Source organism: Mirounga angustirostris, unplaced genomic scaffold, assembly GCF_029215605.1.
Source record: "Mirounga angustirostris isolate CCGP_5_RB_7025 unplaced genomic scaffold, mMirAng1.0.hap1 SCAF_11, whole genome shotgun sequence".
Lineage (NCBI taxonomy): Eukaryota > Metazoa > Chordata > Mammalia > Carnivora > Phocidae > Mirounga > Mirounga angustirostris.
Window position 1 is genome coordinate 35,976,759 of NW_026991719.1, and position 7,708 is coordinate 35,984,466.

The 7,708-nt window shown below is 51.3% G+C and overlaps 1 pseudogene; it reads left to right on the forward strand.

Moving 5' to 3' along the window:
- Nucleotides 1-1,956: 1,956 nt before the first annotated feature.
- On the forward strand, nt 1,957-2,787 carry LOC123843678 (GTP-binding nuclear protein Ran-like; annotated as a pseudogene).
- The last annotated feature ends 4,921 nt before the right edge of the window (nt 2,788-7,708 follow it).

The window sequence follows — 7,708 nt, forward strand, 5'->3', positions numbered from 1 at the left end:
CTCTTGCTGTGTCTCTCTCTCTGTCAAATAAATAAATAAATAAATAAATAAATAAATAAATAAATAAATAAATAAAATCTTTAAAAAATAAAAAAAATAATTTCTATACCCAATGTGCAGCTTGAACTCATGACCCCAAGATGGAGAGTGGCACGCTCCACCGACTGAGCCAGTCAGGCTCAGGCCCCCTACCTATGTTCAGTTTTGTAAGAAACTGTCAAACTACTTTCCAAAGCCGCTGTACCATTTTGCATTCCCACCAGCAATGAATGAGCGTTCCTGTTGCTCCACATTCTCACCAGCCTTAGGTGTTGTCAACTCCAGAATTTTTCATCATCCCAAACTCAGACTCTGTACAGTGACTGTCCCTTTCCCCTTCCTCAGCCTCTGGCACCTCTATTCTATTGTCTGTTTCTATGAGTTAACTATTCTAGATACCTCATGCAACTGGAATTGTGGCCTTTTTTTTTTTTTTTTTAATTGTGGCCATTTTGGAAAACAATCTGTCACCTACTCTTAGAACGGAGCTCCAGATTCTTCATCATCTACTTCTGTCCCACATGCTGGGTGTGGCCTTCCTTCCCAGAGTCACGTGTGCGTGTAATCTCCAAGATGCCTGGTCTCCTAGGGTGTGGTGGTGGCCGATCTTATTCTGCCTGAAGCTCAGGGTTCAACTTGGACTTGGGAGTGGTGGTCAGTGCCCCAGGCAACTTAGCACAGACTTGCTCAGGCCCCTCTCTCTGTCCCCCCCCTTTTTAAAAGATTTTATTTATTTAGTTGTCAGAGAGAGAGAGAGATCACAAGCAGGGGGAGCGGCAAGCGGTGGGAGAAGTGGGCTCCCCACTGAGCAAGGAGCCCAGTGTGGGGCTCGATCCCAGGACCCTGGGATCATGACCTGAGCCGAAAGCAGATGCTTAATTGACTGAGTCACCCAGGCATTCCCCTCTCTGTCCCTTTTGTGTCAGTCCTCTCACACTCCAGGGGGCAGGCATGATGCTTCTGACAGGCCCTGGCTGGCTGGGTCATGGGGGGAGTCAAGAGCTCCTCTAGCTGCCCAGACCAACTGCACTTTCCACACCCATGCGCCATCTCCCTGAGCTCAGCTAGCAGGCAGCAATGTGGCTGGCCTCTGCCACCCAGCGCCCTGGGCACAAAGGTGTGGAGACCCCAGGGAGGGAACACTTGAGATGCCCCTCCTTTTCATTGATCTTCAAACCCCCTATGATAACAGTGTTAGCCCCCAGCCTAGGACAGGAGAGGTGGAAGGGAAGGGAGAGAGAGGAAAAGCAGAATGAGGGGTGTGTGGTGAGGAATGAACCTTGCTCAGAAAAAGGGGCAGCCTTTGCCTTCAGCTCCTGGGAGGTGATCTCAACCTATGGAACGTCTTGCCTGGCAAGAGTGTCTTTGGTTCCAAGGGGGCCTTGGACCACACCAGATAGTGTAACAATGTGATTTATGGTGGGAGCTTTGGGTCCCACAGGTTCAGCTCAGCCTCCAGGGAGGGTGGGGGTGTTGTGGGGGGGGGGGAATCAACCATGAGTATACAACTGACCTCCAGTAAACACTCTGGACACCGAGGCTCGGCTCAGGTGAGCTTCCCTGCTTGGTGATACTCCTATGGATTGTCATTCATAGTTGCTGGGAGGAGTTAATGCGGTCCATGATACCACCAGGAGATGACAATTGGAAGCTCTGTGTTTGGACCTTTCTGGACTGTTCCCTGTGTCTCTTCCCTTAACTGATTTTAATCAGTATCGTCTCACTGTAATAAATTATAACTGTGGGTATAACAACTTTCAGTGAGTTCTGTGAGTCTTTCTATCAAATAATCAAACCTGAAGGTGGTCTTGGGGACCCCTGAACTCTGCAGTTGGTGTGAGAAGTGTGGTCTTGTAGACTGGTCTTGTAGAGGGTGGTCTTGTAGACTGTTGCCTAGTTTTACAAGAGGGTACACAGATGGAGAGTGCTATCATGTTAACAGTAAATGCAAGAATAATGGTCATAACGCCCTCAGTCAGATGGAGCACAGGGATGCTTCTGGAAGCTGCCCAAGGAGAATCACAAGTTCAGTTCAAACTTGTGTTGGTTGGTGATGATGGTGCTGGAAAAACGACATTCGTAGAACATCATTTGACTGGTGAATTGGAGAAGTATGTGACTACGTTGGAGGTTGATGCCCATTGCCTTGTGTTCCACACCAGAAGAGGACCATTGAGTTCAATGTATGGAATCCAAGAGGTCAGGAGAAATTTGGTGGACCAAGGAGAGATGGCTGTTATATATGAACCCAGTGTGCCATCGTAATGTCTGATGTAACATCGAGCATTACTTCCAAGGGTGTGCCTCACTGGCATAGAGATTTGGTACAAGTATGTGAAAACATCCCCATCACATTGGGTGGCATCAAAGTGGGTATTAAGGACAGGAAAGTTAAGGCAAAATCCATCATTTTCCATTGAAAGAAGAATCTTCAGTACTATGACATTTCTGCTAAAAGTAACTACAAACTTTGAGAAGCTCTTCCTTTGGCTTGTTTGAAAACTAACTGGAGACCCTCACTTGGAGTTCGCGGCCATGCCTGTTCTTGCCCCACCAGAGGTTGGCACGGACACAGTTCTGGTAGTGCAGTATGAGGCTGGTAGAGGGGGGCCCCCACAGCGTGCCCAGAAACACCATCTCCACATGTACCAGATATCTCTATCCTTCTGTGGCTGGTGCGCAATTTCATGGCACCCACGCCAACCACAGGTTGGCGGCTCTCTAATGCATGTGCCTTCCGCCAATTAGACCACCTTTATTTTAAGTGCCTAATAGGAAGAGACACATTTGGTTTCAAAATCCATTTGCATTACAATAAGAAATTTCAACATCTCACCTGTTCACTAAAGGAAGGGCTGCTAGATGCTTTAAATATAATTCCAACTGTTGCACAATTTTAAATGGATGATAAAAAAAAAAAGTCAATTGCTTACCTGTGCTAACAAAGTTTCTCCTCAATGGTGACTATCAAGCATTCAAGTGTTAATCATCAAAAAGTCTAGATCGGGAATTATGTGTGGCCTCTGCAAGCATTAAACCTCATATAAAAAGTTAAGTTGATGAAAGCAAACTGTGCTAGATTGATTAAAGCCCACCAATCCCTCCCATGCTCCTTTGCACTGTGTAGTAGGTCCTCCCACGTCTTCCTCCCACCTAGGAGCCTGGCTATTTCTCCATCCCCCCACCCGAGAGTCTGGGCTGGCCCTGTGACCTGCTTCTGCCAATAGAAAGAGGTGGATGTGACTTGGGGCTCCCACAGTTAAGACAGGAAGCTTGAGGCTTCTGCCTTGATTCCCTTAGAAGGTTCGGGTTGCTACGTAAGAGTCCATCTGGCCTACTAGAACAGGAGAAGCCATGGAGGAGAAGAGACTTGAGGTGTCCTAGTCCACAGCCAGACACACAAGTGAAGCCATCTTGGACCTTCTAGCCCAGCTGAGCCTCCCTCTTGAATGAGTCCAGTCAAAACCCGCAGAGAAAGTGCCCGGCCAAGTGAGCACAATCATGACAGAGCATGGACTATTGCTGTTTAAGGCCAGTACACTTTGGGGTGGCTTGTTACACAGCAAAGGCTAACTAAAACACAAGCTCAATTTATCATTAAAAAAATGAAAGGATAGGGGCACCTGGGTGGCTTAGTCTGTTAAGCCTCTGACTCTTGATTTTGGCTCAGGCCATGATCTCAGGGTGGTGGTATCGAGTCCTGCCCCGGGCCCCACACTCAGCCTGGAGTCAGCTTGAGATTCTCTAACTCTCCCTCTGCCCCTCCCCACCCTGCTCTCTCTCTCTCTCAAATAAATAAATAAATCTTTAAAAAAAAAATGAAAGTATAAGAACAGGAGGGGGAAGTGGGTGGGGAGAGAGATGAAACAAAATTGACCCTACCTTGATAATTGTTGAAGCTGAGGATTATCTACTCATCTGTTTTTTTATATGTGTGAAATTTTCAGTAGTATAAAGGAGAAAATAAAGGAAGGGTTGTGAAGACTTCATTAGGAAATTGTATATGCCTGCTGGGTATTTAACACCATTTTTAATAGTTTATATTTCATTTTCTTTACATGATTGCATAATACACACAATGAAATCATTCTTTCCTCCACCAGGCCCCATTTCGACTCTCCAAATACTCTCCAGTTCACCCCAGGAAGTCATTGGGATGTTATATAATATAAATTTTCTGGGTGTCTCATGAGGTGAATAAGGATGAGGAGCCTGGTGTGACCCCACATCCAAAAACCTTGCCAAAGGCAGCTGGCGCCCCCAACAGAGCTCCAACAGGGCAGGCGCCCCTGGCCCCCACCCCTCCATCCTTCCCGGAGTGGGAGGAGCCGATGAGGAAGGCCCGCCTCCCGGCCCGCCCGCTCGGCTCTCCGGCCCGCCCTCCTGCCCACGCTCGGGCTCCGGCAGTGACTGTGCCCAGGCCCGCCTGCCGGATAGCGCGCGCCCCGTCCTCGGGGTGGGAGTGAGGGTGCTGGGAGGGGCCGGAAAAGGCGGGCCAGCCTGAATTACGAACCGCTCCAAACCATCCGGGGAGGGGCCAGAAGCTTCTCTTAGACCGATCAGGCAGTCCTTCCAGCCCCTCCTCCAGCCTTGCGAGGGGACGGGTGGTGGGCGCACCGCCTTGGGTTCCCGGTCGCCCTGGGACGCCCCCGCTTTGGGGAGCGGGGAACCTCTGCGCCTCTGAGTCACACTCTCCGGGAGCCCCGGCACCCCTGAGCTCCGATCCTCGACGGCTGTACACCCGCGCGCAGCCCCGAAGTGAAGGGGTGACGGGGCGCGGCGTCGAGAGCCGGGGGCGGGACCAGCGCTGTCCCCGGCGGGCGCCGGGCGGCCGGGGAGGTGGGGGGGGCGGCGCGGCCCGGGCCCGGCCGTGAGCGCCCCCCCGAGGCCGTCTGGAACCCGATTTTCCACCGCCTTATCGATGCCGTCCCGCTTCCTAACGTCGTTTGGAATGACTGATGCGAGCTCTCGGGCCTCGAAGCCACCGTCCCAGGAAGCCCTCTTTCCTTGCAAGGGCGCCCAGACCCCGCGGCGCGAGCGGGGAGGGAGAGAGGGAGGGAGGAGGGAGAAACGGGGGGTGGGGGGAGGCGGGCAGGGGGGAAGGAGGGAGAGGAATGAATTGCATTGGCCGGTCGCATCCGCAGCGGATGATGCTGACACCCTCGGTGCGGCCCCCTCCCCTGGGGCCGAGCGCTCCGCTTCCCCACGCCAGGCTGCCGACAGATGAGCACACAGCACGCGGACCAGAACATCAACAAGGCTATTTTATTACTTCCTTTTTATTTATTTATTTTTTTGCACACTAATTAATAAATAAACTCCTGCACCGGAAAAGAAAAAAAAAGGCAGCAAGCCAGAATCCAAACATCCTCTCGGTTGCCATTTGGTTATGTAAGAAGGAGGAATTAAGGCTAGTTGGCGGTAAAGAATTCCTCCGATGCCACGCTCCAAATCAGAGCCCCTGCAAGGCCTTAAATCAAAAGGGAAAGCGGGCACCAGCAGCAAGCACAGAAAGTGGGGCAGAGTTCTGTCAGCAGCTCACGTAATGCTCCTGCTCCTAAGGGGACGATTGTCACATGTCGCAGAATTAGGCCCCTCTGAAAGCCACCAGCCCTCCACACCCCCTCCTAAGGCCACCGCCCCCCCCCCCTCCCCCCCGCCTCCCCATTCACTTTCTGAGCAGTGCCGGGCTCCCAGGCCCCTGCCTCTACCCACCGTGGCCAGGGGTGCTGGGGCAGGGAGCAGACACCTGCCCCCAAGGTACAGGGCCACCAGAGTCTCCTCACCCAGGAATTTAGGATTGGGATGGAGAAAGGGAAAATGTATTTATGAAGAGCAGAGGCCGTTCGGTGTAAACAGGGGAGCTATGGAAGGCTGTAGGCCTGAGGAGGCAGAGGGAGCAGTCTGCGAGCAGAAAAGGCCAAGGGAAGGAGGGAGAGAGGGAAGAGAGGAAGGGGGAGACCGAGCATAAAATGCTGCTAGCACTGAGAGGGGCAGGCCGCAGGTATTCTGCTTATGCTCGTGGCTGCCTTCTCGGCCTTTCTGAGCCCCACTGCAGCTCCCCGCCCGCCCCCCCATCTTCCGTAACAATAATCCCTGCCTTCTGGTTCGCCAGGCACCTGTGACCGCTAAACTTCTGAAGTCCAATGAGGTCGAAACTTCTGTTGCTTGGAGTCAACGGGCTTCTAAATAATATGCCTTCAAATCAAAGCTTCGTTTCTCATTTTACTTTAAAAACATAGATTTTTGGGGGGGCGTCTGGGTGGCTCAGTCGTTAAGCGTCTGCCTTCGGCTCAGGTCATGATCCCAGGGTCCTGGGATGGAGCCCCACGTTGGACTCTCTGCTCAGCGGGAGGCCTGCTTCTCCCTCTCCCACTCTCTCTGCTTGTGTTCCCTCTCTCGCTGTCTCTCTCTCTCTGTCAAATAAATAAATAAAAAGATTTTTAATTTATTTGTCAGAGGGAGAGAGCACAAGCAGGGGGAGCGGCAGGCAGAGGGAGAAGCAGGCTCCTCACTGAGGAGGGGAGCCTGACGTAGGGCTTGATCCCAGGACCCTGGGATCATGACCTCAGCCGAAGGCAGACGTTTAACCGACTGAGCCACCGAGGCCCCCTAAAAACATAGATTTTATTTTTTAGAGTTCACAGCAAAATTGGGAGGAAGGTACAGAGAGTTCCCATATACCCTCTCTCCCCGCCACATGAACAGCACCCCCACTTAACATCCCCCACCAGAGCTCACATTTGTTAAGCTGATGGACATACATTGACACATCATAATCACCCAGAGTCTGTAGTTTACCTTAAGGTTTATTCTTGGTCTTGTACAGTGTTGTACATTCTATGGGTTTGCACAAATGTATAATTGTTACTGATCGACCTGTCACAGCCACTCACTCAGGAAACAAACGGGTGAGCCCTCGCACAGCCCTGGCCACCTGCTCCATCCAGGGGGATCCTGGGGAGATTGGGGGCTGGACAGGTTTGCCAACGCCCTTGCCAAACAAACTCGGATAAATTCGCCACAAGAGAAGTCAATAACTCCAGAGATGAGGGTTTGGAAGGGAGAAAGGGAGAAACTTATTTCGGTTGCCGGCAATGGGGGGTGGTGGCAGGCTCAAGTGACCTCTCCACCTGCAAGATGGATACCTAGAGTTTTGTAAAGAGAGGTTTGGGGGATATGTGCAAGACAGCAGGCAGGGAGCGCGTGATCACACGTGGGGGTCAGCATGTGTTCAGCCCATGATCATGGGCCAGGAAGAGGACGTGTGGGGTGTGGCCTCCGAGGCATTCCGTTGGTATCAGAACTTTTCTGGTCTGGTGGTTGGAACGTTCCAGTCATTGCAAAACATTTTCGTCAATGCCTCAAGAAAGTGTGATAAGAAATAAGCACAATGGGTTTTAGTTAGAGCCTGAGTTAAGCGGGCTTGTCTATTTCTGGTTTTAATTGGCGGGGTCTATAGTTGAGCAACAGGGCTCACTGACATAATGACACGTACCCACCATGATGGTATCATACACACTAATTGCATTGCTCTAAAAATCCTCTGCACTCTGCCTATTCTTCCCTCCCCCTAAGCTCTGGCAACCACTGATCCTTTTACTGTCTCCATAGTTTCGTCTTTTTCAGAATGTCATAGAGTTGGACTCATGCAGTATGGAGCCTTTTC